The 22,430-nt window shown below is 39.1% G+C and overlaps 1 pseudogene; it reads left to right on the top strand.

The window, feature by feature from the left end:
- The first annotated feature begins 712 nt into the window (after positions 1-712).
- LOC107537732 (far upstream element-binding protein 3 pseudogene) lies at positions 713-21,171 on the top strand (annotated as a pseudogene).
- The last annotated feature ends 1,259 nt before the right edge of the window (positions 21,172-22,430 follow it).

Here is a 22,430-nt window from a genome sequence, read left to right as displayed (position 1 = left end):
AACAAACAACAAACAAACTTGACAGCTTTGTAACAGTGCTAAAATGATAATATGTAGGGTATGTGATTGAGAATGATTGGCGGGGTGCTTATGTTAGATAGGGTGGTCAGGAGAAGCCTTTTTGAAGAAGTGACTTTAATAGGACAAGTGAAAGAATTTTAAAAAGCCATGGGAAGAGTGTCTTAGAAACAGGAGACAGCAAATATAAAGTCCCTGAGGTAGGAAAGAGTGAAGTGCATTTTTTTTTTTTAATATTTCAGAGAGAGGAAAGTCATTGATCGAGCCCACAACTCAGGCATGTGCCCTGACAGGGAATCGAACCCTGACTGACTGGATCCTAGGTCGACGCTCAACTGCTGAGCCATGCCCGGCCAGGCTGAAGTGCATTTTAGAGGCATATTGAGAAAGTGGGATCAAGATTTGACCAAGAGGGCTAGTGGATATAAAATTGTGGAACCATCAGCACAAAGATGGTATTTAACAATGTGGGGAAGAAAAAGATGAGCCAGACAGAGTGTAGATGGGGCAGAGATAAGAAGACCCAGTGCACAGAGGAATGCACAGTTTAGTAGCCTGGCTGGGGTGAAAGAATAAAAATGGGAGGTTGGGAGGGAGAGCAGCAATGGAACATGAAAAGTAGAAAGCACAGTGAGATAAATGCCATAGAAGAGATTGTTTCCATCTGCTGAGTTCAGCTAATAGGCTGAAGAAGATGGGGCCAGACATGAGTCATGGGATTGAGAACATGAGGGTTATTGTTGATGTTGAAAAGAATCCTTTCATTGGAGTGGAGAACCTGAAAGCCTTATTGGTGTGGGAGATGAGGAGGAGGCAACATTTAAGGTTATTTAACATTTTTGCTGGAAGGGAAAAAAGAGAAATGGAGCATTAGAATTTTCTACAGCAACTTATTCAGAATACTAGTTATATGATGTCTTAGTCCATTTGAGCTGCTAAAACAAAATACCCTAGACTGCATGGCTCATAAACAACAGAATTTTGTTTTTCACAGTTCTGAAGGTTGGAAGCCTCAGATCAGGATGCCAGTGTGGTTGAGTTCCAGCGAAAGCCTTCTTCCAGATTGCAGACTGTGCCTTCTCATTGTATCCTCATATGCCAGAAAGAGAGAGGAAGAGCTTTCTGGGATCTCTTTTGTAAGGGCACTAATCTCATCATGGGGGCTCTACTCTCAGGACCTAATTACCTCCCAAAGGTCTCACCTTCTAATACCATGACATTGGATTTAGGACCTCAATGTATGAATTTGGAGGGAGGGGCACAAACATTTAGTACATTGCACATTAGATATTAATTGGTTTAAAGCAAATGAAAGTTTTGAGAAACTTAGGTTTAAAAATGTATTTGCTACCTATCTTTACAGAGCCTTGGTAAGTTAATGTGAATTATGAATTTTCCTTCTTATTTGATGCCAGCAAGCTTTTTAAAAAGTTATTTATTTTTTTATTACAGTTAACATTCAACATTATATTAGTTTCAGGTTTACAGTATAGTGGTTAGACATGTATATAACTTACAAAGTGATCTCCCCCTCCCCCCCCGGAATAAATCTAGCACTCACCTGGCACCATACATAGTTATTACAATATTATGAACTACGTTTATTCCCTAGGCTGTACTTAACATCCCCATGACTGTTCTGTAACTGACAATTTGTACTTCTTATCCTTCCACCATTTTGACCCTCTCCCATCTGGCAACAATCAGTTTGCTTTCTGTATGTATGAGTTCTTTCTGTTTTGTTTGTTTATTTATTTTGTTCTTTAGATTCCACGTATAAGTGAAATCATATGGTACTTTTCTTTCTCTGTCTGACTTATTTTACTTAGCATAATACCCTCTAGGTCCATCCATGTTATCACAAATGGTAAGATTTTATTCTTTTACATGGCTATCATTCCATTGTATATATATATCACATCTTCTTTATCCATTTATCTTTTGGTTGGAGCATTTCATACATTTAAATTTAAAGTAATTATTAATAGGCATATAGTTATTGCCATTTTATTTTTTTCTGACTGTTTTTGTAGTTTTTCTCTGTCCCTTTTCTATTCTATTGCTCTCTTCTCTTATATGTTGATGACTTTCTGTAGTGTTGTGTATGTTCTTTCTCTTTATTTCTTGTATATGTCTTGTAGATTTTTGGTTTATGGTTACCATGCACTTCATATATACCAAAGTATGTTTATAGCAGTCTATTTCATTTAAATTTTTTAAATTTGTAAATTATAGTTGACATACAATATTATATTTGTTTCAGATGTACAACCCAGTAATTAGAAATTTATATATCTTATGAAGTGATGACTCTGATAAATCTAGTACCCATCTGACACCATACATAGTTATTACAATATTATTCACTATATTCCCTATGCTGTACTTTACATTCCATGACTACTCTGTTACTACCAATTTGTACTCTTTAATCCCTTCACCTTTTTCACCAATCCCCCAAACTCTCTTCCATCTGGCAGCCATCAAAGTGTTCTCTGTATCTATGAGTCTCTTTCTGGTCTGCTTGTTCATTTATTTTGTTCTTTAGATTCCACAAATAAGTGGAATCACATAGCATTTGCCTTTCTTTGATTTATTTCACTCAGCACAGTACTCTTTAGGTCCATCATGTTGATGCAGATGGCAAGATTTCATTTTTTTAAAAGGCTGAGTACTAGATTTATCAGAGTGATCGCTTCATTGTATATATGCACCACTTCTTTATCCAATCATCTATTGATGGACACTTAGGTTGCTTCCATATCTTGGCTATTGTAAATAATGCTGCAATGAACATATGGATGCATATATCTTTTCTGTTTAGTGTTTTGGGTTTCTTCAAAATAATACCCAGAAGTGGAATTGCTGGGCCCTTTGTTGTCTCTTGTTATAGCCTTTGTTTTAAAGTCTTTTTTGTCTGAGATATGTATTGCTACCCCTGTTTTGTTGTTTGCTTCCATTTTCATGAAATATCTTTTCCCGTTTCTTTCCTTTCAGCTTGTATGTGTCTTTTGATCTAAAGTGAGTCTCTTGCAGACAACATATGCCAAGGGTCTTGTTTTGTTATCCATTCAGCCACCCTATGTCTTTTGATTGAAGCATTTAATTCATTTGCACCTAAAGTAATTGTTGATTGATATTTATTTATAGCCATTTTATTATTTATATTTTTAATCTTTATTCTTCTTCTTAAAGAAGACCCTTTAACATTTCTTGTAGTACTGGTTTGATGGTGATGAACTCCGTTAGCTTTTTCTTGTGTGGGGAGCTCTGTCCTTTAAGTCTAAGTGATAGCTTTGCTGGGTAGAGTAATCTTGGTTGTAGGTTCTTTATTTCCATCACTTTGAATATTTCATGCCAATCCCTTCTTGCCTGAAATGTTTCTGTTAAGAAATTAGCTGAATTTTATGGAAGCGACCTTGTAGGTAATTAACTGCTTTTCTCTTGCTGCCTTTACAATTCTCTCTTTGTCTTTAATCTTTGGCATTTTAATTATGATGTGTCTTGATGTGGGCCTCATTTGGTTCATCTTGTTTGGGGCTCTCTGTGCTTCATGGACTTGTATGTCTATTTTCTTCACCACGTTAGGGAAGTTTTCAATCATCATTTCTTCAAATAGGTTCTCAATCCCTTGCTCTCTTTCTTCTCCTTCTCATATGAATGATGTTACACTTCATTTGTCCCAGAGGTCCCTTAAACTACAGTCATTTAAAAAAAATTCTTTTTTCTTTTCACCCATCTTATAGGTGTTTTCCTCTACCTTGTCTTCAAAAATCACTGATTCAGTCCTCTGATTCATCTAATCTGTTGATAATTACTTCTAGCATATTCTTTGTTGCAGTTATTGTATTCTTCATTGCTGAATGGTTCTTATTTTATAGTTTCTATGTCCTTTTTTATGCTTACTATATATTTGTTGACATTCTCACTGAGTTTACTCATTCTTCCCATAAGTTCCTTGAGCATCCTTATTACCAGTGTTTTAAACTCTGTATCTGGTAGATTGCTTGCTTCCATTTCATCTAGTTCTTTTTATGGAGATTTCTTTTATTCTTTCATTTGGGACATTTTCTTTGTTTCCCTATTTTGGCTGCCTCTGTGTTTGTTTCTATGTATTAGGTAGATCTGCTGCATCTCCCAGTCTTGGTAGGGTGGCCTTATATAGTAGGTATTCTGTGAATCCTAGTGGCACAGTCTCTCTTCACTAGAGCCAGGAACTCCAGGGGTGTCCCTTGTGTTGGTTCCATATGCTCTCCTGTTGTAGTTGAGCCTTGATTTCTGTTGGCACATCATTAGATGAAATTGACCCTCAGGCTAACTGCCTGTGAGGACTGGCCATGACTACAGCAGACAAGCTGTTGTGTGGTGGCTCATCCCACAAAGTGAGGTTCACTTTAGCTGGCCTCTGCTACCTTCAGAGTTACCCCTTTTGGTATGTCATTTGTGGCAAATTGGGTAGTGCACCGGGTGTCTTGGTTCTGAGGCTTCTTGGGAAGGGCTTCAGTGCAGGCCAAAATCAACTGCTGCCTGTGTTTGGCCCAGGGCCACTTGATAGGAATTATAAAGTGATCTGTGGTTGGTAGATGCCTGTACTGGGCTTGGAGGCACCTGAGGGTTGTTATGCTGACACTAATTCCAGGCCTGAGGCCACTTAGCAAGAGGTACAGGTCAGCTGCTTATTTGAGGCTTGTGGATCTTGAGAGATTTTAAGAAAGTTAGCAACATGAGCCCAAGCTGGCTGCTTGTGTGGATTAGCCTTTGAAAGTGGTGTGGGCTTGTCTGTGAACTGGGTGTGTCCCAGAGAATCACCAGAGGTGGGGCAAGAGCCATGCTAGCCAGGTTAGTGGAGACTCAGAACTAGGGCTCTCCCATGTTTACTGGCTATGTGTGGGGAGGAGGGCTCAACAGAAAACAATGGTGCCTGCTGGCACATTAGTTCTGGGAAGAGCTGCCCCTCCAGCTCTTGCTCTGAAGCCAGGCAATTCGGTTTCTCCCTATATGTCCCTGGTGCTTTTTGAGCTGCTTCTCTGGATATTAGGGCAAGTATTTATGAGCATAGAAGTCTGTACTCAGGCCATTTAAGAGGATGCTAGGGCTACAGTAGCCCTCACTCTCATCTGGACTGATCCCCTGATGATTTCTCGCAGCCAGCTGTTGTGGGAACTCCTCTTCCCAACACTGGTGCTCTGGCTGGGTCGTCCAGTTTGGGGCTGGAAGCCCTTCCTCCTCAGTGAGCATCTCTATAGCCAAGATATCCCCCTTGATTCTTAACTTCCATATGTGGGTGTAGGACCAGCCTGTTTCATATCTCTGCCCCTCCTACAGGCCTCAACATAGCTTCTCTTTTATATCCTTAGTTTTAAGAGTTCTGTTTTATTAGTCTTAAGGTGGCTCTCAGGGGTGGTTTTTCTACAATTTAGTTGTAGTTTTGATGTGGTCGTAGGAGGAGGTAAGCATAGCATTTACTTACTTTGCTTTTAAAAAAATTTTTCAAGTTGTATTTTATGAGACTAACGGAACAGACTTTAAGAAATACAGTAGTACCTCAGTTTTCAAATGTAATCTGTTCCAGAAGACCGTTCGAGTTCTGAAACGTTGGAAAACCGAGGGATCAACAGTCAACAGCTAGGCCTTAGGATCTTGCACTCAGCAGAAGCCATGTGGCATGTTCGACTTCTAAGCTGTGTTGGGAAACTGAAGCATTTACTTCTGGATTTACAGCATTCATAAACCAAAATGTTCGTCAATGGAGACATTTGAAAACTGAGGTACCACTGTACTAAATTTACCTTAATTTTTCGTACTTAAGTTTTATAGAGGGAAGATATAGGAAAAGCTTACTAAATGTGCATTTCTGTGTTTTTTGCAAAACAATAGTAAGCACACTATCAATTGAGTTACTCAATATGCACTAGATAAAGAACTTTGTGAAAAATTCCCCATACAAATCAATACCAGGAAAAATGAACTGGGGCTTTAAAAAATACTGATCAGTGATTCAAAGATGAATCACAACATTCTAGAGCTAAAAATGAACTTAAAGTAATGTAGTCAGTCCCATCACTTTTGCAGAGGAGAAACAGGCCCAGAGATGTTAGAGAACCTGCAGATGCCCTGGACTCCTTAGCAGCAAGTCCCCTCCTCTCAGCCCAGTCCTCTGGTCACTGTCTTGTGGGGAAACCCTAGATGTTCCCATCACCACACTGAGCTGCCAGGAGTCTTGGTAATAGGTCTTGTCCTTAACTACAGGAACCAATTTATCCCAGTTGCCTGATAACATCTACTAGCCTCTCTTAAAAATTTTTTTTCTAGATGTTTTTAATGAGTATGCTTTACCTGGGTTTAAGTTAAGAGCTCCACATATTTTTAGAAAGCAGAATTATAAATTACATAAATTTAAAAAAATGAGTGCATAGGTAGAAGGATTTATAAATTAGTCCTGTATGTTTGAACCCAGGAAAGTATTTTCCTATGCAATCCATGTTAAACATGGTGATTAGTTTCTTTTTTTTATAAAACACTTTATTAAATTTATTAGGGTGACAATGGTTAATATGAACATATAGGTTTCAGGTGTGAGTTTCTATGTTACAAGATCTATATTGCTCTGTGTGCCCACCACCCAAAGCCATATCTTCTCCTGTCACCATATATTAAGACCCCTTTTACCCCCGCCCCCTTCCCTCTGGTAACCACTACACTGCTGTTTGTGTTCATGAGTTTCAGTTTTACATTCCACATGTGAGTGAAATCATATGGTTCTTAGCTTTTTCTGACTGCTTTATTTCATTTAGCAAATTATTCTCAAGGTCCACCCATGTTGTTATGAATGGCAATATTTCATCCTTTCTTATGGCTGAGTAATATTCCATTGTGTAGATGCGCCACATCTTCTTTATCCAGTCCTCTATTGCAGGACACTTTGGTTGTTTTCATGTCTTGGCTACTGTGAATAATGATGCAATGAACAAAGTGGTGCATATATCTTTGCAAATACATGTTTTCAAGTTTTTCGGGGATATACCCAGGAAAGGGATTGCTGGCTAGTATGGTAGTTCTAGTCTTAATTTTTTGAGGAATCACCGGACTGCTTTCCATAACGGTTGTACCAGTCTACATTTCCACCAGCAGTGAATGAGGGATTCCCTTTTCTCCACAACCTCTCCAACACTTGGTATTGCTTGTCTTGTTGATAAATAGCCACTCTAACAGGTGTGAGGTGGTATCTCATTGTAGTTTTGATTTGCATTTCCCTAATTGCTAGTGAGGTTGAACATCTTTTCATATATCTATTGGCTTTTCGTATGTCTTTTTGGAAGAGGTGTCTGTTCAGGTCCTCTGCCCACTTTTTGATTGGGTTGTTTGTTTGGTGTTGAGTTTTATGAGTTCTTTATATATTCAGGAAACTAAACCTTTGTTGGAGCTACTGTTTGCAAATATCATCTTCCATCAAGTTGGCTGCCTTTGTTTTGTTGTCAGTTTCTTTTGCTGTGCAGAAGGTTTTTAGTTTGTTATAGTCCCATTCATTTATTTTTGCCTTTACCTCCCTTGCCTTTGGGGTCAAGTTCATAAAATGTTCTCTACGACCAAGGTCCATAAGTTTGGTAGCTATGTTTTCTTCTATGTAACTTATTGTTTCAGGTCTCACATTTAGGTCTTTGATCCATTTTGAATTCATTTTTGTACATGGGGACAAACTGTAATCCAGTTTCATTCTTTTGCATGTGGCTGATGGTTAGTTTCTGTCATCAAAGTTCTTAACCCATCATGTAGCTGAAGCTCATCCCGTGGGTTGGCCTGTTTAATATTATTGCTCCATTTCTTCTTGTCTATTAAGTGGATCAAGTCAACACATTATACACCTTAAAACTTACATAATAATGCTGGAGGGAAAAGAATATATACTTAAAGATCCATCTTTTTTGACCTACTGAAAAAGTTTTTTATTAAACTTGTAAAACTAATCATAATATACATTTATATGTCAGCATTTCAAAATAAATACACATATTTAGTTTTAGAGCTTTCAACTTCAGTTTTAAATACAGTTAACTTTATCATCATGAAACTGTGTTTTATGTATGTGTGCATGTGTTATAAACATATGTATGGACATATACGTATATATATTTATTGCCTCTCAACTCCAAATTCACCTTTCCTTGCTCTGCTTTATGATTCTGTAGTCAGTTCCTATAAACATTTTTTCTTTGCCTGGTGGCATGATGATAGGTTTTGTCAGTGGAGGGAGAATGCAGAAGCCAGGGACTTCTCTTCTTGTTTCTAGTGTGCTTCCTTCTCTTCTTGCTTCTGTGGTGCTTACCTGGCATGCAGGACATCCAGTCAGGTTCACATCCCAGCAAGTTTCAACTGTACCCCTGAAGATAATTTCCCAGCCTGAGATCTGGCTGAATGGATGTCCTACAACTAGATAATTAAAGAAGCAGCTCTGAGACTGGTAGGAGGGTGGAGACATGGAACAGGCTGGTCCAACACCCATGTGTGGCATTTTTTTTTTTAATTGGGAGGGATATCTCAGCAGTAGTGGGCCCCTGTGAGGAGCAAGGCATCCCAGCCCCACACCAGACCCCTCAACCCAAGGTTCCAGTAAAGAGAAGAGACGTCCCCATAACTTCAGGCTGTAAAAACCTATAGGGATTGTGGCTGAGTGACATGGAGGCTGCTGGAGTCCCAGGCAGTTACTCTTAAAGGGCCCATGCATAGACCCTCTCCCTTTGAGCTCCAGTGCTGAGGCAACAGTTTGAAAGGAATCTGGAAAATACAGGGAGGAACTAAATTGTCTGGCATCAGGGCAAGATCTGGGGGGGCAGCTTTCTCCCAGACAAAAGAGCTGGCAGAGATCTTTGTTCCTTTACTGAGACCTCCCTGCCTCAGTGCTGACAGGCAGTCACCATAGCTGACTCTCCATAACCTGGCTCACACTGTTCACCTAACCCTGGTGACTCCCTGAAACCCCGCCCCACCCAATTTGCAGCCCTGCCCAAGCTGTTTGCAGTGGCTTTTCCATATGAATGGCCTGTCCTAGCTCAGGCTTCAGACTCTTCTAAATCTCTTAATCAAGCAGAAGCTGTCTTCAGCTTGCCCTATACCTTTCAATAAGGGGCCCCAGGACCAGCAATAGCAGAAATATGCCTTGCTTCACAGCTTGGCCTCTCCTGGGCACCTACAAGCCCAACACAAGCACCAGTCATCTGCAGATTGCTCTGTAGCTTGTGCCAGGAGGCCCCAGAGCCAATGCATCTGGTGGTCAGCTTCAGACCATGACAAATTACAACCCTACCACATCCATGAGAGACCCACTCAAGGGGAAGACTCAGTGAGCACCAAAGCCCCATTGAAGCAAGTCTTGCTCCATAGGATTTCCTCCTGCACAGCACATTTTCTGTTGTAGTTGCAGCTGGTTCACACAGCCAGTTGGCCTGAGGTTCAGTCCCTCATACTGACGCCAACAGCAATCAAGGTTCACCAACTACAGGACAGTGTACACAGCCCACACAGGAGTGCACCTAGAATGCTCAGCTCAGGTGACTGGGGAGGCTAAGCCACTGGACCCTACAGGACACCTACTACACAAAGTCACTCTACCAATTCCAGGAGACATAGCAGCTCTACTTAATACATAGAAACAAACACAAGGAAGTAGCCAAAATGGGGAGGCAAAGAAACATGTCACAAATGAAAGAACAGAAGGAATCTCCGGAAAAAAACTGAGTGAAATGGAAGCAAGCAAACTACCAGATTCAGAGTTCAAAACAATGGTTATAAGGATGCTCAAGAAACTTAGTGAGAACTTCAAGGAACTTAGTGAGAACCTCAAGAAACTTAGTGAGAACATCAACAACATAAAAAAAGACCAGTCAGAAATGAAAGTTACACTAACTGAAATGAAGATTAATATACAGGGGATCAACAGAAGAGTAGAGGACACTGAGAATCAAATCAGCAATTTGGAATATGAGGAAGCAAAAACACCCAATCAGAGCAGGAAAAAGAAAAAAGAATGCAAAAATATGAAGATAGTGTAAGGAGGCTCTGGGACAACTCCAAGAGTATCAACATTTGCCTCATGGGTGTGCTTGAAGGAGAAGAGAGGGAGCAAGAAACTGAAAACCTATTTGAAAAAATAATGACAGAAAACTTCCCATACTTGGTGAGAGAAATAGACTTACAAGTCCAGGAAGCACAGAGAGTCCCAAACAAGAGGAACCCAAAGAGGCCCACACCAAGACACATCATAATTAAAATGCCAAAGGTTAAAGACAAAGAGAGAACCTTAAAAGCAGCAAGAGAAAAGCAGTTAGCTACATACAAGGACGCACACATATGACTGTCAGCTGATTTCTCAACAGAAACTTTACAGGTCAGAAGGGAGTGGCAAGAAATATTCAAAGCGATTAACAGAAAGGACCTACAACCAAGATTACTCTACCCAGCAAAGCTATCATTTAGAATTGAAGGTCAGATAAAGAGCTTCCCAGACAAGAAAATGCTAAAGGAGTTCATCACCACCAAACCAGTATTACATGAAAGGTTGAAGGGTCTTTAAGAAGAAGGAGGAGAAGGAGGAGGAGGAGACAAGGATTAAAAATATGAACAATTTAATGGCAATAAATACATATCTATCAACAATTGAATCTAAAAATCAAATTAAATGAACAAGTAATCTAATGAACAAAGTCAGTGTGAATTATTGAGTCAAGATTATTGTTTCTGGGTCATGAGGATGTGGTTTGCATTTGTTTCTCATCTACTGAAGTCATCTTAGTGGATTTAAGTTCCATTATTCTCCTTCAGGATTAACTACAGAATGTTTTTACACCTATGTTTTGGTTCTCATTGCACCAATAAAGATTTCACAATGGAAAGCAGTTCTCACTCTGTGCTGGGAAATCTATGGCTATGAAACTTTTCAGAGATATTTATGTGTCTGTCTAATACATTAACCCCAGTGATACTTGGGTTCATAGGGTTTTGGTATGTCTGCATCACGGCTTTTGTTAACGATTTTTCATGCAAGTAAAAGACATGCTCTGAAATCCAGATCTTAATGGTGGCGGTGATCTGTGGAATGCACAGGCAGTACTAGGAAACAATGAGGCAAAGAGGCAACATCTGCCACCACCCCTTCACAGTCCCAGCTATCACAGCTGGCTACATATATTCTATACTTTTTAATTGTTTTGTTTCTCCATGCTACATTCTGTATAATTTCTTATGAGCTATCCTCTAGTTCACTAATTCTCTTTAATTGTTTCTAATTGTCTATTGAACCCACCCATGCAATTTTAAATTTTATTTTATGTTAATTTCTATAAAATTCAATTATTTCTGCTTTGTCATTTTATATATATATATATTATATATATAATATATATATAATATATATTATATAACATATATAATATATATTATATATATTCTATTTCCAAAGAGATTCTCATGTTTGTCTTTTGTTTATTCAAATATAGTGAATATGATGATTACTTTATAGACTCTGGTGGATGAATTATCCACCAAAGCCTCTGTGTTATCTATTGCTTCTGCTGGTTCTTTCTAGCTCTCTTGTGTGCCTAGTTATTAATAACTAGATACTGGGTGTTTTATTTGAAAAAATGTTGTTGTCATAATTTGGGACCAGAAAGGATATGTCGTTGCTTCTACCAGGCATGGGGATGCTACCAGTTGTGGATCAACTTAAATCAAGTTCAAGGTTTGAGATTCCCTAGATGACCTAGATATAAAGCTGAAGTGTAACTCCATGTGAAGACTGAACCATTCCAGGACCATTCTCACACTATAGGTCCTTAAGGTCCCAACTTATTTTGAGGAGAGTTTCTTGTTATAGTCCCATAATGTTTATATTCTCAAGGAAAATGTTTGGGACAGGCACATGCCATCAGGGCAAATATATCTGTTCCTTGCCCCCCTCCCCTTTTTTTAGTTCCTGAATTATCATTTTCCTCTTCAGGTTTTATAATTCCTGGTTATCTTTCAGCTCTTAGATTTTTAAAGAATATTTTGTCAAAAATCTTTTGTTTGGCCCTGGCCAGGTAGCTCAGCTGGTTAGAGCATCATACTGGTATGCCAAAGTTGTGGGTTCGATCCCCAGTCAGGGCACATACAAGAATCAACTAATGAATGAATAAATAAGTGGAACAACAAATCTCTCTCTCTCTCTGAAATCAACAAATTTTTTAAAAAATTGTTCTTAGGGTTGATTTGAATAATACAGCTCATCGTTACTGGAAAGAAAGAGTCCTTTTGGATATATTTTGAAGGTAAATCTAATAGGACTTTCTGACTGACTAGAGGAGATATATAACAGAAAGAGGAGTCAAGGATGACTGCAAAATTTTTGACCTGACTGTTTAAGAATGGAGAAGCCAATGGAGGCGAGAAAGATGGAGGAGGAAGCAAGCTGGAGGAAGAATCACAAGTTTATTTAAGAGTATGTTAAGTTTAAGATGCCTAATCAACATGCAGGTGGAGAAGCTGAGTAGGCAGCTGGGTATATAAGCCTGGAATTCAGGAAAGAAGTTGAACCTAAACATAGATAATTTGGAGCTCTCACTGTATAGGTATTTTAAATTGTGAGATTGGTTGAATCATCGAGGGAGTTGGTACAGATATAGAAGAGGTCGAAAGACCGAACAGACATTCAGGAAGTATTAATTCTCTCCTCCACTTTTCCTGATGCACTTAATAAGTATAATATATTGCCAGACATAAGAGGGATTTTTTTTTTCTTTTGAAGACTAATTATAATACATAAATAAAAATAGAAGGAATCTGTCACCATATCCTGTCACCCTACTTCTTCACTATTGTTCTGTCCTTCCTTGTTTCCTCATTCCCACTGCACTGCCTACTCTGGGCTTTCAACATTTCTCAGCTGTTCACCACACAGCCTCAGAGCTGGTCTTCCTACTTCTACCCACACTTCCTTATGTTTCCTGCACACCAGGGCCAGTGTCATCTCTCCACAACCCAAGGGTGATTACTGAAGATCCGTTCTTGAAGTGGCAGTCATAGTTAATATTTATTAACATCATTTTTACAAATTTAGATTGACAAAATTATAGTAGTGACTAAGGAAATAATGTAAAGTTTTGCCAAGAATATATGAGTTAAAGTATAGCATTTTGGGTAATTATTTTCTATTCATTGAAAATCATGTGTGGTAATTAGAAACAGAACTGTAAATAAAAGACGGAAGCCTTTGTCAATTCTATGCCCACTTACCACTGAGGTTTTGTTCTATACATGCATCCATTCCTAGAATAAAAGGACCTACATGTTCCAATCTCATGGTCAGAAGAAAGGGAGTTGGTTACTCAAAAAGAATTTCAAATCTCTACTAAGAGGCCCTTTGAAAATAAAATTTATACTTGTCTTCCAAATATAAGTTGGATGTGGACCTGAATAAAGACAGGAGAGTACAGTGGATGAGCTTTCATTTTCCTTGACCATATTTATTTAATTTGGGGGTCTATCTCTGAAACAATTAATTGGAGCAGAGGAATTCTATTTTTTCATCACTTTTTTTAAAATTTATAAGTCCAGTGCTCTACCATCCCTCTACTTTACTCTATATCTTTATTTCTTTTATCTTTTGGTCCACACAAAAGCTATGTCAAAATAAAAGGTAAAGTTATCAAAATAAAATGCTATTTTAATGGGAGCACTTCAGAAAAAGGGTTTATGACCAATGCTAATCCTTACCATAATTGACATACATTTAGTGCTTATTTTGGGCCAGGCTCTGTGCTAAGCACCGTGCATTGATGATTTCATATAAACCTCATTGCTATCTTACGAGTAGATACTTTATTATTCTCATTTTAAAGATGAGGCACAGAGGAGTTAAGTAGCTTGTTAGGAGCTGTAAGGAGATAGTTGAACTTCGGAGGCCTTGAAGGCAATACTTCAATTGTAGTGAATTTCAAGTAATTTTCATATACTAAGAACCAGTGATATAAAAACCTTGGTCAACATGAGGCATAGGGAGTGCAAACACACCTTGATTTTAAGTGGATTTATTCTCCCTTTTCCTTTGCACTCCTTCACTCTTCCATATTCTTTGCCATTTCATCTCATCCCCTACCAATATGTTTTTCTGTCTTGCATTCCTGAAATTCTGCAGCACACCAGACACTAATATGAGTTTCAATGGATACACTGGCTTTTAGGAAGTAGGAGCTAGAGCAGAATGGACTTCTCCTGAACAAGGGATGTGAAAACTGGAGTGAAATCTTAAGTAGGAGAGGAGACGGCATCAGAGAGAGGAGTCTGTGGGTTAAGTGCCATGAGTGAGGAGGGCAGAGCCCACTTTGGAGAGGTCTGGACTTTGGAGAACAGTAATATTGAACTATATGTGATGCAAACTTTCTGTGTGATTACACAAAAATCTTCATTAATGACCTCAATAATGATGACATTCTTAGGTAATCTGATTTCCAGTGGAAGCTGCTGAAAGGCTGAGCTCATGTTCTGGTTGATTTAGCCTGAATCAGGGTCAAAAGTCATAAATAAGAGAATTCAAGTCTGACAGACAAAAGATTTTTCATCAAACAGTGGGAAATTGGCATTCACAGTGTCAGAGCTGGGGAATTCCTGATAATGGCCTGGCCCAGGGTCTAATCATGGGAGAAGTGACTGAAAGGGAAGAGTAGAAAGGTCTCTAGAAGTGAGTAAGTGAAGACACTGAGGCAGAATTCATTCGTGACAACCCTCATACCCTGGTCATTGCTTACTTTTTACTGCTATCATTATAATAAGCCAATAGTGATCTACTGTATCTATGTAACATCAAAATATCCAGATGGAAAGTGAAAAATTGAGGCTCCTCAAGAAGATGGTTAGAGTAACACCAAGCATCCAACAGTGGAAAAATAAAGTGTCAAGGTGATTGATGAGTCACCTTTATCCAGACATTTTGAAGTGAAGTAGGAATAGCTAGAAAGCAGATATTGGCAGACAGTGTCCTAGAAATGAAATTTGGAAGTTACATCTAGCCTAAGAGCCTACAGAAAATGGGGTCTTCATATTAGCCAAAATAAAAGCTGGCCAAAGAGATGAAAGGCAGACAAGAGCCTGGGAAGTCTGTCAAAGAAAAGATTTTGAAAATTTAGGTAGCAGGAGATGAATTACAGTGTCAGTGCTAAGATAAAACAGCCTTGGAAGTGAAACCTACATAAGAAGCAAAGGTAAAAAAAATATAGAAGGACAGAGCTCAAAATGCTTTAGCGATACAGGCCTGTAGGAAATATTCTTCTGAAAATAAAATGCAATGAGACATCAAAGAGGGACTTTATGAAGTTTAAAGCCTTATTTTTACCTGTGGTCTAATATGGGATTTAAGTTTTATTGGAGCAAGGTACAGATGAAGAATAAATAAAATTTAAGTGCACTAGATAGTGTTTTTAATTAAGTAGAAGTCAGAATTTTGAATAATAGGAATGGAGAATGTTTTTTAAACACTAATGTGCACAGAATCACCTGGGGGTCTTTGCTGCAAATTTTGATTCAGTATGTCTGCAGTGGAGCCAGAGATTCTGCATTTCTAAGAAGCCCCCAGGTGATGCCAATGCTGCTTGTCTTGGGAGCACACTGCCAGTGACAAATTTGTAGAGCAGTGGCTTCCACATCTGGATTCCCAAGAAAGCTCCCCAGGGAAAACTGGTATGTGGCAGGATTTTGGAGCCAAAGCTATTGAAGAACTTGTTGGACATTAATTAATGCAAAACTCAAAGAAATCAGGACATTCATGAAGCTTTTTCAAATAAAACTTTTTTTTTTCCCTAATCAGAATATAGAAAAAATATTGTAGATGTTTGTATAAAATATCTAAAGCAGCCATCAGAAAATTTGGGTGGGGTGATATGTTTTCAATAAACTGTACTGTGTTTGTTTTAAAAGTGTTGACGGCTTGGAGTGGTTAAAAGAGGACAGAGCAAATGAGTAAATCTGTATACATATGAACACTTTTGTGGCTTCATTGATACTATTTTAATTGTTTGGATAATAAATGTAGCAGTGACTTTTAGGTATTTAAGGAACTAGGAACGGAGAGAGAGGGAGAGAAAGTGGAAGGGGGGGAAGGAGAGAGAGAGAGAGAAAATCTGAGTGCATGTCTGTATGCCTCTGTGTGTGTATGTGTGTGTGTGTATGTGTGTGTGTGTGTGTGTGTGTGTGTGTGTGTGTGTGGTCAGACAAGTCCTACCTTCACTGGAAACCCAGGGCCAAGAGATGCTGACATCCTGCTGGAGAGTCATACCTTGTATTACATTCAGGTGGTGAAAATACAATGCTCTTCAAGCACCTACCCTCTTTCAATTCATCAGACTGTTCCTCTGCTTCCTCTGATTTTCCTAGACATCAACAGGATTCAGTCTGTGCTGCATCCAATTTTGTCCCTTTGAGTGGAATGTAATTAGATGCAAATATGAATCACAACTATTGTCAGAATTCAAATGAGTTTTGATGAGAATTAATATTTTTTACTCATAGAAGAACTGATTCAGAGCATGCAATAAGGCAAAAATTCAAAATTAGGCAGAAACCACTTATTTCTCAAGCAGAAATAACTATATTATATTCATCTTATAGAGATTAGAATTTTGCCATACAGATATCAAAGCTTTATGCTATAATTGATTTCTTATCCTGCCTCCCAAATCTTACCCTCCACAACAATTGAATAAATGACTATATGACAGAATTAATTGAATGCTATTATGTTCACTTCACAGTTTTAGTTTCACATTTTGTCTCATTAACACTATTATCCAGGAAAGCATTATGTTAAACAAACAAACAACTGTGATATACTGTATGTATTAATCAGAATTCTTGTGTTTGCAGTGACAAACTCTACTCGCACTGATTTAAACCAAAGGAAAGTGAAGTGATCAACTTTTTTAACTACAAAATTGAGGTACACTTTAGTAGCATTGGATGCAGAGTCGATTTTTTCAATTTCTTTCTCTATCTTCTGTTTCCTTTGAGTGTTGACCTTATGCATTCCTATACTAGACAGCTTTTTCCAATTGGGGAAGGTGTTCAAAGTGGCTTGCCCTTGTGGGCTTTAGGACTCAAGATCCCAGAAGAAAATGAAAGCACTTTCCCCCATACCCATGGCAGAAAAATCCTCAGAAAGATGTGATTCAGCCTGGCTTACATGCCCTTCTCTGTAACCATCATTGTGGCCATTGGACTAGAGTCCTCTAATTAGCCTCACTTGGGTCATATACTTATTTCTGGTACTACAGTGAGGTCAGTGTTGTCCCCACCTTGACAACCCTGAAGGAAGGGGTGATAAACAATCTGCTAATGTATTTCCATGCCATTATAGGCCTAGCTTGAATGGTGGGTAAGATGAGACTAGGGGGAGGTGGTGTCTGCCAAAGACAGGAAGAGAAGTATGTGGAAGGGGCTCAGGGAAGTTCAATGGACAAGACATGTAAAAAATAGAGGAGTCTCAAATTAACATGTATGTTTATGTATGTGCAGTAAGATTTATATATATTGGTAGTAGACTTCAGACAAGCTGTCAAGGTACAGTAACCTGTAACAGACAGTAAAGTTGGCTGGCTGCAGTGGGTCTTCTTAGGAAATTAACAAGCATGAAAGCATTTATTATTAAGTGCAAGGAATAGTTCATAATGATGTGTGATCTTAGATATAAAATTAACCTCAAATATTTTTAAAGCATAATTATCATAATTATGTGTTGTTTTAGCTCAGCTAAGCTCAAGAGAGCTGAGTTCTCAGGTGTCAGAGTAGCTGACTAAAGCAAGAGACCAAAATGAAAGTAACAGTGAAGCCTCTAATCACTTACTGTGATAGTGTAAGCAAGAGGCTAACACTGGAGAAAGCACGACTCCCCTCTGTTCCACTTTTCCCAGTCGAACAGTGTGCCTGGCGAGGTTCAAGTGGATCAATGCAGACTGGGGGTCGCCTCACTATTGAGGGAGCCCTGAACACAGCGCTACTGCAGTTTTATGGCTCCTGCAGTTTTATGGATCATATATCAACACAATCAGACTCATGTTTAATCTGGGGGCTGGAAGGAGGGAGGAAAGGGAGTGCTAGAAGTGGAAAAGTACTGAATACCGAGTCAGTGTAGGGAAAAGTGCTTCGAGGTGTCCCCATAAAAAGACCTCAAATTGCGGTGCTTGAGCTAGAAATGTAGTTATGCATAAGAGTAGGGCCAGCCAGCGGGGCCTGAGTCCTTGATTGCAACTTCCTTCAGAGCCTGCAATGCACTGGCTGTGCACTAAGTGCTTTGTGGGCAGGGCAGGCTTCCTCCATGAGAAGCCTTATGGTTGAAAAATCACACGAAAGCTTTTAGCTAGAAGCTAAACTCCTCAAATTTGTTTCTATTAAATAGTATAAAGGGTAGAGTTTTGGTAGCATTTTAAAATACAAAATAATATGTATTTTTTTATCACAGATCACTCTTATCATGATGAGGAAGTTAAGACTTGATAATAAATGAGACAATTATTTCTATCACTCCTAGTCCCAGGGGATCCTTGTGCTATGCAGAATAATAAGAATTCTAAGACACTCAAAGTTAAAAGAACCTATAGATTTCATTTACCCAAACTTTTAATATTTATATATTACCCATCCCCAAGCATCTTCCCACCTACCTGAATTCCAGTGACAAGAACTTTATACTTTCTAAAGTACTTCATCACATTTTCTCAGACTCTGTTGGTCAAAAAATTCTTTGAGGCCAAATCTGTCTCCTTGTCTCTTCGCCCACTGATTTTGGGACCATTTAGAACAACTATATTCTCTTTTACAACAGGCTGTTTTTCAAATGTTTGAAGTCAATGGTCACATGTCTTTCAGTCTAGTCTTTCCTGAGTGAGTGTCTTTAGTTGCTTCACTCTCCCTTTTATACATTATGGTTTGGAGAACCTTTACTCTCTAGTCTATCTCCTCTGAGCAACCTTGCCTGTCAGCTCTTCAGTGTGAAGAGCAACCATCATCTCTGTTGTTTTAGATCTTGTATTTTTATTACTGTGGCCAAAGATCAAGTTAGCTCTTAGGAATTGCTTTAGCATAATGTTAATACATATTCAGCTTACTATAAAAGAAAACTCCCAAGTTCTTTTCATGTGAACCTTACATCTTTATTTCCATATCTTCAGTTGGTTTTGGGCTACAAATTTTAGTGTAAAAAGATGCAGCCTTATTTATATCTCTATTTCACATTTATCGTAAGGTCCCCATATCTGTCATAATAGAAGAACAAGGAATCAAATAACAATAGTAGTTAAACAGAGACTTAAAAATCCCCACACCCCTTTATATTTTAAAACAAACCTGATGCAAAAGAAGCTGCAAAACAAATGTTTGCTTAAAGAGCTCTAAGCTGAACAATCAGGTCAGGAAAGAGAACTTGGCCAGTCACTCTAGAAGTCTTTGCAAAGTGGAGGGGCAGGAGGGCTGGCAGCAAAGCTGGGTGGCAGTGGTGGAGCTGGTGCAGGGGCAGAACGCCCTGCTGGGGATGAAGGCTGAGAGTTCGTGGATGCCCTGGACCAGGTCGGCACATTGCTGCTAAAAGTGATTTAACTCCTCACTTGAATAATTCCACACCTCTAGTGGGCCCTTCAGTGTATGGATAGTGGGTACAAAAATGGCTCTTGGATGACGGAGTAGCTAACCAGTTAGGGGCCTTGGTATATCAAAGGGTAGTAATAACAGAAGGATTCAACTTGCCTGATAAAACAGTTGGGTTTATTATTGGCAGGGGAGGTGAGATTTCAAGGATTTGAGCAGAATCAGGTTGTGAAACTCAGATTGCATCTGGGAATCCTGGGATTCCAGAGGGGCCCTGTGTACTTACTGGAACCCCAGAAAGTATTGACTAAGCCACAAGGCTCCTGGCGCAGATTGTGGACCGCTGTAAGAATGGACATGGCTTTCCTGATGACATAGCAACCACACAATCCAGGAGATGCTGATCCCTGCAGCTAAAATGGGTCTGTCTTGTTGTTGGTAAAGGAGGGAAACAATAAAGCAGTTGCAAGACCTGACGGGTGTGAAAATGGCCGTAATTCAGGGAGCCGACAGCCTCTTCGCATCACCGAGGCCCGCCTGAAGCAGGAGAAATGGTATTGGAGATCATGTGAGAAAAAGACCAAGCTGCCTCTGAGGTGTGCGCGGTGCCATCACATCCCACACGGGAGGAGGCAATGTAGAGGTGTCTGTGCCTAGGTTTGCTGTTGGGATTGTACTAGGAAGAAATGGTGAAATGATAAAAAAGAGACAGAATGACGCTGGTGTGAGCATTCAGTTCAAACCAGACCATGGTATTAGCCCAGAGAGAGCTGTGCAGGTCGTGGGACCCCCTGATGTCAGTTCACAGCCCATCAACAACGAGCTTATTCTTACAGCCCAGCAAAGGCATGGCCTTGAGGCCTTGCAGTAGCCAGACAACACGGCTGTGGCCTTGACTGTGGCCCCTGAAGCGTGGGAACCCCTGGTGGCATCCAGGAGATAACATACACAGTGCCAGTCGGTAAGTGTGGCCTTATCATAGGCAAAGGGGGTGCGAACATCAAAAGCATAAACCAACGGTCAGGGGCACACATGGAGCTGCATCAGAGCACCCCTCCCACACCGGCCCCTGCCAGCGAATATTCATCAGGGGGATTCCTCAGCAGACCCAGCTGGCCAGACACCTCATAGATGAGAGAGTTGGCGGTTCCAGTCTTGGAGCACCTGGAGCCTTTGGACAGAGCCACCTTCAGCCAGTCACCTGCCGCAACTAATCAAAACACCTTTCCTCTAAGGAGCTCAGGGTGCTTCCCAAACATTGCTGCTAACGTGAACAAAACCCCCCACCCCACCCCATCCCTGTGAGTGGCCCTCTGGCCTTTCTGACCCATGGCTGGGGCAGCACCTACCAGACGTGGCAGCAACGCACACAGCAAGTCCAGTCTCACGGCCAGTGCCACTTCTCAGGCCAGCTCCCCACCGGGCTACTCCATGGCCTGGGCGGAATATTACAGACAGCAGACGGCTTTCCACCGCCAGACATTAGGGCACGCTCAGGCCCACAGCCAGGAACAGCAGGACAGTGACCTATGGCCTCCCCTCTCCAAATCATTGTGAGCGAAACCTATTTTTAACAGAGGATTTTAGATTTGCAAATCTTTTAATGAAGAACATTTGTTTTTGTTCTGTGAAACATGTGTTAAGATTAACAGATTAAATAAAAAATCAGGAAATTAGTTACTAAAATTTGCTGACAACTTTTTGTTTGTTATTTCAAATGTGGAAGCTCTGGGATTCTTTTTGGAGCAATATCTACAAATTCAGGCACCAGAATGTGCCTCATAGCAGTGACATTTTAACTCATGGTGTTCTGTTGTTGTTTGTTTTTGCAAGTCTTTTTATTTACAGTTGTTTCTGTTGCAAAGTGGCTTGGAAGTCTTAGGTGGTATGTAACAAATTATTATTTTAAATTTTAAACAGTATTTAAATGTTCTTAAATGTGTAAATTCATTAAATGTTTTACTTCTAATTTCTTATATCTTGGTTATCTGGTTTTATTGCATTTTTATAAAAACTGAACTATTATGTATCGTAATTATGTGAATTCTGAGTTGAGACAGAGAATTGTATTGCTGTCCAACAGGGATTGGGAAGAGGCATTTGTATAATTTCTAGAGTACTAAAGGGTAATATAAAAATGTGTTCATGTGTTTAGTATGTTTTTTTCATGTCTCCATTACCAGTTGCAATTAGTAACTAAGACCTTCAAGCTTGTTTTAAAAACAAAAAGAAAATCTTTCTCTATTCTCTCAGAAATATCAATACTCTTATTTTTAATATTAAAAAGAAATTTTTAATATTACAGACAGCACTAAACCACATAAAAATGTAGTAACTATTTTTTAATTCCAAGGTGTTCTTTGCTTTTTTTCTTTTAAATATTTTTAATATTTGTGAAATAAACTAGATGAATATATAAATCTAGTATTAACCACAATGCAAATTAAATAATTTTCATTTAATAAAAGGGATAACATGATTTCCAAAGTTTACTGTAGTGTATCTTATATAGATAACATGTATTTTTAAAGGAAAAAAAAAAATAGAATTGAAGCTATTTTTTCTTGCATTTTTAATTGACCTGGGGATATTCTGTTTGAAATGTACTGAAGTTACAGTTTCTGGGCTTTTCTCCTTATTTTCCTTATAATGCTTGAAATGTCTAACTATTTAAAAAGGCCATTGGAAAATGTTATGCATGTTATTAAAAAAAAAAGTGTTCTTTTTATTTGACTGACAATTCATTTTACACTCTATATAATAAAGTTTCCACAAAACATCTTGTGGATGACGTAAAAAAAAAGTCCTTCCAAGTG

Source organism: Miniopterus natalensis, chromosome 2, assembly GCF_054644295.1.
Source record: "Miniopterus natalensis isolate mMinNat1 chromosome 2, mMinNat1.hap1, whole genome shotgun sequence".
In the NCBI taxonomy this organism is placed as follows: Eukaryota; Metazoa; Chordata; class Mammalia; order Chiroptera; family Miniopteridae; genus Miniopterus; species Miniopterus natalensis.
This window is presented reverse-complemented; position numbering and strand designations above follow the sequence as displayed.